Source organism: Lethenteron reissneri, chromosome 38 (assembly GCF_015708825.2).
Source record: "Lethenteron reissneri isolate LAM-NWPU_2019-01 chromosome 38, ASM1570882v1, whole genome shotgun sequence".
Taxonomy (NCBI): Eukaryota; Metazoa; Chordata; class Hyperoartia; order Petromyzontiformes; family Petromyzontidae; genus Lethenteron; species Lethenteron reissneri.
The window spans coordinates 9,193,771-9,204,228 of NC_083816.1; positions in this window are offsets into that span (position 1 = coordinate 9,193,771).

The following is a 10,458-nucleotide window of genomic DNA, read 5'->3' on the forward strand; positions in this document are numbered from 1 at the left end:
AGTCACGTAGAAGGGAAGTAATAAAATAATAAAAATAAAACATAATAAAATATTACTTCCCTTCTGCGTGACTTTACCGAAATAACCAAGAAGATTAACCGGAGAGTTTGATGAGCTGGAGCAGACGGCTACCACTGGGCAACTACGCGTAGCCACAGCCACTTGCGAGAGGAGGTTTACTGGATGTGGTGTGCCGGGTCACTGGTCGACTGGAGGAGTAGTGACGTGCCTAGAGTAGCCGCAGCGATAGCGAGAGAGGTCTGCTAGATGTGGTGTGCGAGGCATGGAAATACGCTGCGCCGCCGTGCCTACGTGTTGATTGGGGTGCGGTTGTGTTTGTTTGCTTTTGAATCCAAGACCAAATTACCCTAAATGCGTAGATCATCGTCATATCTCTAAAGCTAAGCAGGCGTGAGCCTGTCTGGTACTTGGATGAGCGATCACCAGGGACTCCCACGTGGGGTTGAGTTGGGCTGCGAGGTGCGCAGGAGATTGCAGTACAGCGGTGGATTTGCTGAATCTGTGAATGTCAAAGCTAGCTGCACCGATAACTTCAGTGTCATCCCCTCGCGTGTGTGGTGTGTGTGTGGTGTGGTGTGTGTGGTGTGGTGCCTCCTGCCAGCGGGCGTTCGACGCTTCACGTGGCCTCAAGGTGCACATGGCTTGGCACAAGCGTCGTGGTGACGTCACCGCCACTTAGTGGCGAATGGCGGTTGTTGTTGTGGGTGTGGTGTGTGGTGTTTGGTGTGTGTGTTGCGGTGTGTGTGGTGTGTGTTCTCCTGGAATTCTACTTTCCTCCCACACGAAGCCAAATGAAAGTCATCGGACAAACATCCCAACGTAGCAGGGCCATTCTCTCAAGGTCTCGAGATGCAGTTGGAGGATTGACTGGGTAAAACGAGGGGTCTAGTCATTACGAATCTCACCTGTGTCCAACATCACACGGAATGCGCACGATCTCGGGGAAAACCTGGTGAGCTGAGTAGGGTTTGATCCTGGATAGTGCTTGGATGGGCGATCACCCACGCTTAAACCAGGTGCAGTGGGCGTTGGTGTCTCTGTCGTTCCTGCACCTTCACCACAAGCGTGGTGAAGTATGGTCACACAACCCTCAAAGCCCCCGCACAGCGGTGTGAGATGCCTCTCTTCCCCATCAGTGGATTGACAACAACAAAAACAGGCCGTACATGTTTCCGATTAATATTCTTCCTAACTTGTTATTCTGTCAACATCATCATAATCACCTCCCATCATCAATCATCTTCAAAATCATTAAAGAGAGGGTAATAAATAACGATCTAGAGATAATCGTTTCGATCTCTAGTAGTTGAAAATATTCTGCAAGACTCCTCAATCACTGTAGTCTCTATCCCACCCAGTGGTATGAATGGGCTCGCCATAGTCAGTCCATCAGCAAACAGATCGTGTGTGGTGGGGTAAATCGTGGGTGTACTGCCGCCTCTTTCAAGACCGCCTGTGCCGGCATGAAAGAGGAGACCAAAATATCCCTCTGGAAGAGGGAATTCCCTACAAGCTCCCTCCATCGGAGTCCCTCCCGTACACGAGAAATTGCGCGAGCAAGAAAAAAAACAACATTGCAGACGCTGCGCCTTCACCGTGCTCTCGTATTTACCGCATTATATAACGACTGGCCGAAACCCTTTTCCGGACGCGTGAGTCCTTTGGCTGAAGCCCCTCGTACAGTTTGCTGGGCGCAGTGAGCCGAGGGTGGAGGGGGGGGAGCCTTGGGTCCACACGGTGGGAGTGGGGGGTGGTACAGGGGCCCCCCACTCACTCGCAGCCGTCTCTCTGCTCGCCTCCCCCAGAGCTCCCAATTAAACCCGGGCAATTACGGTCATTTGTGCCGCCAAGCAAGAACCGCCACGTGCCAAACTCGCGGCCTCCCGCCGGCAGAGATCTTCTCTTGAGTGCCTCGCGAGACGCGATTCCGTTCTGAGTCTGTTGTGCATCCACGTAGCGTACGTTTGACGCGCGCTAGGCTTTCGCGACCAATAGCATCCATAATAGAGGGTTGTTTTGGTTAGATCGCGTAAATATGTCCGCGATCTAACTCCAAAAAGCTCGTCTAACGTGTATACAGCTCTAACCCCCCCCCCCTAAAAAAAACCTGTAATTATGCATGCGCCGTATGTTGAACTTCTTTCGCGCCGTACGTAGCCAGCCGTGCTAATCGGAGGTGCCGGACCAGGAGGAGGCCTGTGGGTAGCAACAAGGGGAAGCGATGGTCACAGAAGAGGACCGCAGAAACAGAGAGTAGAACAATTTACTGCGTACGGGTTTTTTTTTGCGGTTGTTGTGCCTCGTGTTGTTCGGTACCACGTTTGGGCTCCTCCACGCGATCGGGAGCTTCTCTCTTTTGAATTCGGTTCCTTCGAGAAGCACGCGGAGCGAAACGTCTGACATCATGCCGAACAACACTTGCTACGACCCGAAAACACATGGCAGAGAGAGAGAGGGCTGTACACCAATTCTAAAACCAAAACAAAATAATGGAAAATGTTGATTTGAAGCTTTCGTGACTGCAAAGATTCATATTCTTGGTTCTTTCGGTAAAGTCACGTAGAAGGGAAATAATAAAATAATAATAAAAAACGTCGAAACTAAGTGAGAATTTTTTTTGTTTTCTATTTTTATTACTTTATTATTTCCCTTCTACGTGACTTTACCGAAAGAACCAAGAAGATGAATCCCTGCAGTCACGAAAGCTTTAAATCGAAAATTACTTATTTTTAATTTAGTAAGTTGGTGGATTCCCCGAAACCTCTGATTTTAGCACTTGGCTACGTATGGTGTAAGAAGTTCAAAATAGCGCGCGTCTCGTCGCCCTTGGATGAGTTGGCTTTTCATCCGTGCCGCTGTGGTGGTGCTGGCGGTGGTGCTGGCGGTGGTGGTGGTGCTGGTGGTGGTGGTGGTGCTGGTGGTGGTGCTGGTGGTGGTGCTGGTGGTGCCTCGACTTCAGTCAGATGTCGAGAGCGCATCCGTGAATCGCGAATCTCGCGGGGTTGCTTGCGGGGCAGTCGAAAAGCGCAGTCGAAGGAAGCTGCACAACATTGCAAAATGTGCTTCAAGTAATCCTGAGCGCAGTTTATTTTTTTTTTATATTGGCGGTTGTTCTGTACGGCAGTAAATCTTTGCCACGTGCTTTTGTGTCATTCGCAACGATGCCTGACGTTTCGGTTCCAGAAGGAGATCCCCCCCCCCCTCCCTCCCACCGCCTCCCCTGGCACGGGAGCAGTCCGTCGGAGAGGCGTGATTCCGAACAGCACGTGGGTGGTTCACGACGAAGCGTCACGAACAGAAACGCCGAGAGGTTTACAATCAAAACGAAGCCATTAACGGAGGTGAATCATTGACCCAAAAGACCGCCGCACTTACGGCTCCCCGTCTGCGACAACAACAACAACGACAACAACAACTTCTCACAGCCACTCGCATATAATTTGTTTTCAAACGATGCAAAATCTGTTGTGGGGGGGGGGGGGGTTACGACAACAACAAAACTCAACACATTCGTGAATACCGCGCTGTCTCGGAATAACAAAACATATACACTAGGCAACGTTTCGAGAAATGTCCCTGCTTAAGGGCGCCACGGTGGCGAGATGTTAACTATCTCGCCTGGTATGCAGGGGGGGGGCTGGGTTCGATCCCTACCCCTGACGCCTGCTGTGTATGTAGAGTTTGCGTCTCTCTCTCTCCCCCCGTGATGCTCGTGGATTTTTATCCGATGTCCTCCGGTTTCCCCCTTTCCCTCCCCCCTCCACATGTCGACTCAACACGCGTTTAGAGTATTTTGACTGCTAGTAATGTCCACGTGATGATGATGATGAGCCACCACTTCGTTGAGCGATCATTTGTGGCCAGGTCGCTTCTGAAAAAGAGCTACACACCTGTCAGTGGGCCTTACCTGGCAAAAACACGTTCCTTCGGAGTGGGCAGGTAGGAACTTGGTTGGACAGCGCATTCGTGCACGACAGACAAATATGCACGACAGACAGACAAAGAATCCCTGGTGGGCAGTGTGGAACCTGTTGTTCCTACCTGTAAACATATGTATATAGTTAGTCTTCTTGGTTCTTTCGGTAAAGTGACTTTACCGAAAGAACCAAGAAGATGAATCCCTGCAGTCACGAAAGCTTTAAATCGATATATATATAGTTAGTATTTTAGTTTTAATAGCACGTGAAGAGCTATACAATCTTATTACGTGCCATGAAGAAGGGCCCCATTGCCCAACATGTCACCGCTTATATTGTTTCGTGTTGTGGTCGTTGATGTTAACTGTGCTTGTGCAGCAACAGCACCACCACCACCAACTCAATGCGTTTAGTTTTATCTTAGAAGATCGAATGACGTGAAACACTGGTGAGATGAGAGGGTGGGACAGGCGTTCTGTCGGTCCGATTGGTGCACGATTGCGCGATGCGTCACGTGCCTTGTCTCATCTCTGGCACGTGGCTGAGTGTTGGTGGGCTGGTGGTGGGGGGAGGCTACAACGTGGCGGAGCTATCAAGTGCGCAGGCGGTGCAACTGCGCCCAGTCGCCGGTCTACGAAGAGGGCACGGAGGGTGGAGGGGGAATTAGATATGAGGCGCGGGCGGGGGGTCCCGGGGGAGGAGGAGGAATGGGGGGGGGGGGTCCCGTTTCATTCCGTGCACCAGGCTCCATGCCAACCACGCACGCTACGCCACTGATTATCATCAGACTAAGATGACCGACAGATCGGCCACGCACACGCGGCTTTCCCCCCCCCCCACCGCAATTAGCCTTCTGTACAAAGGGGTCAAGTGCTGTTAGCGAACATCTGTTGAGGTCGGAATCACAACGTGTGGAGCGGTGTTGCCAGCACCACATCCCAGCCTGTCATTTGCCCCTTACCCCCCCGATGCTGATGTTCACACACACACTGCCATTAGGACCTCATTTTGAGGGCTTAGTTCGACTTGCCAAGTTGCTCCTCTGCTGTTGGGCCGTGCCGACATGGATTGACTCGTGAGCGGCGGCAGCGAGTGGAGCAGCAAGTGCGTTGGCCAGACGCCACTGCAACACAAGAGAGCCCCATCGCGTAGAGCCAGACTGGCTGTTGGGGCAAGTGCTGGTAGCACGCAAGCAAGCAGGTATACAATAAACACAAATCACGACGTTTCGGGCGCAACGCAAGCGTCCGTCATCAGGTGGGAAAGCATGGTCTGCTGCTGAGGCAGACTGTTTTAAAAGGTGACGGACGCTTGTGTTGCGCTCGAAACGTCGTGATTTTATTTGATTTTCTACCTACGCGACTTTACCGAAAGGACCAAAGAGTGTGGATTCCTGCAGTGCACGAAAGCTCCAAATCAAGCAAGCAGCTATTCGGGTAGCAGCAATGCGGCGCGTACAGCAACGCATCACGACGCCTCTGTTGTTGTTGTTGCCGTCGTCGTGATGTCTCCACGCTCCTGCAGGTACTGCGTGACCCATTTACGGCCGAGTGGCCCCGGGGGACTCAACAACAACAAAGTTAGTCATCGTTTTGACAAATGCGCGTGTCTCCCCCCCCCCCCCCCTACGTCTTGCTGGGCGCGTGCTCGTGGTTGATGATATTCCGCACGAGGCTCGGGCAGGCGGAACGCGGCGCCGTTGCGCGTTTAAGGCCGAGTCGATCTAGGTGCGAGAGGCGCGGTGGGACGGCTGCGTCCACCACCGCATCTCGCCGTAGCGCGAAGTTTTCGCGGCCGCCCGCGTGCCTCGGCGCCTGCGGTGGTGGTGGCGGTTGTGGTTGTGGTGGTGTTGGTTGTGGTGGTGGTGGTTGTGGTGGTTGTGCTGGAGGTGATGGTTGTTGTGGTTGTGGCGGTAGTGGTTGTGGTGGTGGTTGTGCTGGAGGTGATGGTTGTGAAATCGCTCTGCAGTGACGCACGCGGTACGCCCCGCGCTCCGTCAAGGCCACCCCCGAAATTGGGAGGAAGCGGGGTTTTTTTTTCTCGCATTTGCGTCACACGCAGGCACACGGAGGTTGTTTAGGGGGGGTGGAGGGTGGGAAGACGACAGCAGCAGCAGCAGACGGCCTGAGATGGTGGGCGGGCGGGCGGGGGGGTTGTCTGGCGTTCGGGGTGGTGGTGTTTGAGCTGGTGGGGTAGGGGAGGAAGGGAAGGGGGAGGCGGGCGAGTGAGTGATGGTGCGCGTGGGAGTTTCGGGCGGGGAAAGCCCCTTGCCAAGTCGCGTTCAACGTTGCTGCTCAGCTGCAAGGCACCCCGCACACGGCTGCCTCCCAAGATGCACGGAGACCAGGCAATGGGTGGGGAGGTTTGTGTGGGTGGGTGAGAGCAGTGTGAGTGGAAGGGCAAATGGGTGGGAAGGTAGCGGGTGGATTTGGACAGATCTGCATTGTGTGTGTGCGTGAGTGTGCATACTGGGGAGCGGTGGCGTAGCGGTTAGCTCGCTCCGCTACGAACCCGCGGCCAATTGCCACTGACGATTATCTGAACCGGTCCTGGGCCTCCCTTTACGTCGACTCGGCCTCAAATGAGTATCCTGGGAGATAAAGGCGGTCGGGCGTGGTGCTGGCCACCCAACCCCTCGTGTGCCGTGCCTGCCTTCGTATGTGCCTTAATCTGTTGAGGTTATTCGGAGGATCTTTGTCTTCTTTGTCCACATATCCCTTACCCGTGTGGTTGTGTGTGTGTGTACCTGACTGTGTGAGTGGGGAGCGGTGGTGTAGTGGTGAGCGCACCGCGAGGTCGAATTCCGCTCACGGGTCTACACAGCCTTCAATGAGTACCGAACCCGGTGTGGTGTGTGAACATCACCACTGGGGGAGACAAAGGCGGCCTGGGAGGGGTGCGACCCACAACCACCCCTCGTGTGCCGTCTTGCACTTTCACGGGTTTTCTCTAACAGCCCTCGCCCAAACAGTTTGTGAAGGCTATACGGGGTGGCTTTATCTTTGTCTGTGTTTCAGAACGCGTGTGTGTGCACGTGTCCGACACGTGCACAGACACGCGTGTGTGTGTGGACTCGGGTTACGCGTGTGTGTACATGACTGTGTGTGCGTGTGTCTGTCGAGGGGGTAGCGGCGGTGTAGCGGTTAGCTACACACATCGTCACTGGGGAGACAAAGGCGGCCGGGAGTGTGGTGCTGGCCACCCACCCCCACGTGTGCCGTGCCGGCCTTAATATGTGCTCCCTATAACAGCACTTTGCCCTAATATCACGTCTGTATTTAGGGGGATCTTTGTCTTTGCATGCAGGTGCGACTTTGCGTCAACGTTCACTTAGCCTGGCACCGACGCTCTGGGTTACGTCACTTGTGGGCAACTGGGAGCTGTTGTGTGCGCGCACGCGCGCCTGTGTGTGTGCGTGTCTGTGTGTGCGCGCCTGTGTGTGTGTGTGTCTGTGTGTGCGCGCCTGTGTGTGTGTGTCTGCGTGTGCGCGCCTGTGTGTGTGCGCGCCTGTGTGTGCGCGCGCGCAAGAAGAAATTGGCACCTCAACTTGTACTGTCCCTCCCTTGGGTAAACTCGGCCTAAAATTAGCCACCTCTGCCGGTGGTGTGGCCGGGCAAAACATAGCCATCCACCACCCAGCCCTCCCCCGGCACGGAACCCTCTCGTGTGTGTTCGCCTTTTAATAGGTGCTCGCTAACAGCCCTTGTCCCAGTGGGCTATAAATAGGTGTTTATTCTGCCCCCCCCCCCCACCATCACCTTCACCAACCCGTACTGACCAGCGCGGTGAAGTATGCCAGATATATCTCACGGACCCGCAATGTGTGTCCTGCCTCACCTTGTCTACGCTATGTATGTGTGTCTATGTATCTCTTCGTCTAACCATTGTGTTACCCTCTCTGTGTCTGCCTGCCTGTCTCCCTGCCTGCCTGTATGCTTCTCGATCTGATCTGTCAACACGATCGTCTCTGTCGGCCAGCCTATCTGCGTGTCGGTGTGGTATCCCGCCAGCCAGCCTGACGATCCATCAGCCAAATCCGGCCTGTCCATCTATCAGGCAGCCTATCTTACCGTACGTCCGGCTGTCTGTCTGTCTGGCTGCCTGCCTGTTTGTCTGTCTGCCTGCCTGTCTGTCTGCCTGCCTGTCTGTCTGTCTGGCTGCCTGTCTGCCTGCCTGCCTGTCTGTCTGTCTCTGTCTGCCTGTCTGTCTGTCTGTCTGCCTGCCTGTCTGTCTGTCTGTCTCTGTCTGCCTGTCTGTCTGTCTCTGTCTGCCTGTCTGTCTGGCTGCCTGTCTGCCTGCCTGTCTGTCTGTCTCTGTCTGTCTGTCTGTCTGGCTGCCTGTCTGCCTGCCTGTCTGTCTGTCTCTGTCTGTCTATCTGTCTGTCTGTCTGTCTGTCTGTCTGTCTGTCTGCCTGTCTGCCTGTCTGCCTGTCTGCCTGTCTGTCTATCTGTCTATCTGTCTATCTGTCTGTCTGTCTATCTGTCTGTCTGTCTATCTGTCTATCTGTCTGTCTATCTGTCTACCGGACCAGTCTCCATCTCCGTCTATCGCTTTGCCCCAATGCGTGCGAGCACCGCATTGGGGCCACGCGCACGCGCGCAGCGCGTGGGTGGGTTGCGTGGCGCGCCGCCTCCTTGGCTCGGACACCACCACGGTAGGCAGCGCAGCGCCGTGGGGGAGGAGGGGGGGGAGGCGGGGGGAGGCGGGGGAGGGGGGGAAGGAGAAAACCCCACGGGGGCTTGTGGGGAGGGGAGGGGGTGAGGGCTGGGTGCGCGAGGGGGGGGGGGCTCTGAGGACGGCGTTGGGGGTAGCGTGGGGTTATTGCTGGGGTAGAGGAGTGGTGATGCTGGGTAGGATGGGGGGAGGGGTGTGTAAGGGGGTGGATGGATGAAGACGGGGGGGGGTGGAGGGGAAAGGCGACTCGGCTGCGCTTTTTCTGGACCCGGAGGGGCGCGTAAACATACGTGCCCTGAGCATGATCCTGCTGCTGCTGCGAGAAGAGAGAAGGGGAGATTAGGACTCGCACACGCACGTGCGTGCGTGCCTCGGCCACCCCTCCACCCCTCCACCCCTCCACCCCCATACACCACCACCCAACCTCCCGAGCGAGAATAAACATCCAGCAGTAGTGTTGAGTCGCCCTTACCCCCCACCCCTCCCCACACACACGGCATAGCTCAGTCGGTGCATGTCAGTGTTGTTTGTGTGTGCGTGGGCATGTGTGTGTGTATAGTAAGTGCGGAGCGGTGATTTGCGCACCGAGTTACGAAACCGGCCCACCTGAGTTCCATGACCGCGGGCCACGGCGAACGTCAGTGGCGATTTATTTGAACCGGTGGCCTGGGCGTCCCCGAGGGCGACTCGGGACTTGCGTGAGAGTAGCCCGGTGCGAGGTGCAGACATCGCTACGAGAGAGACAAAGGCGGTCGGCCGTGGTTCTGACCACATCGCTCTCGTCCGTGCCATTCCCGACCTTAATAGGGGCACGATGACACAACATTTTCCCAGTCTTGATACATGGGGATGTTAATTGATAAATGTGTATGTATGTCGTGCGGTTCGCGCTACGAACCCGGTGACCCGAGTTCGATTTCCGCTCACGGCCAACACCAGTGACGATTATCTGAACCGGTCATGGGGCTCCCCTAGGTCGACTACGCCTCAAATGAGTACCTGGTGCGGGAGACAAAAGCGGCCGGGCGTGGTGCTGGCCATCGTAGGTGCTCGCGAACAGCACTTGCCCCAAAACGTCTGTTAAGGCTATTGTGGCGGGAGGGGGGAGAGACTTTGTCTTTATCTTTATACACACTGCTTGGAAATCGGAGTGCAGTCGATGTTCTTGTTTCAGTGATGGTGGGAATCGTTCTTCTGTAAACACGAGTTTGTCGCGAGACTTGCAGAACTTTAAGTTAAGCCTGCCTCGTGAAAAAAAATATATAATTACTTTTGGGGGCCCAAATTAAGTTATTTTCTACGTTTTATCGTCGACTCGACTACAAATATTATATCATCATAATTTACATCCGTCACTGAGCCACGGTCGTCTACGCGTATTGTACACAGCAATGGTACGTATTTTGTTACAGATGTACTCCAGTTTAACGTGGACAACTGCTGGAGCGAGCGCTGTTAGCGAGCACCTATTAATACTCCAATGAGTCGTGTAATATTTTGGAGTTCGGAGCGTAACGCTTAAGACTGGAGAATCGGGAAACACCACCACACCACCCATCACCACCCATCAACACCCAACCACCCATCACCACCACACCACCCCACCACCCAACCACCCAACATCACCCATCACCACCCCACCACCCAACACCCACCCAACCACCCATCACCAACACCACCCAACCATCACCCCACCACCCAACATCACCCAACACCACCCAACATCACCCCATCACCCAACCACCCATCACCACCCAACACCAACCAACACCACCCACCAAACCACCCACAAAACCACCCAACCACACCTAACCCCCATCACCACCCAACACCACCCACCCGTTGC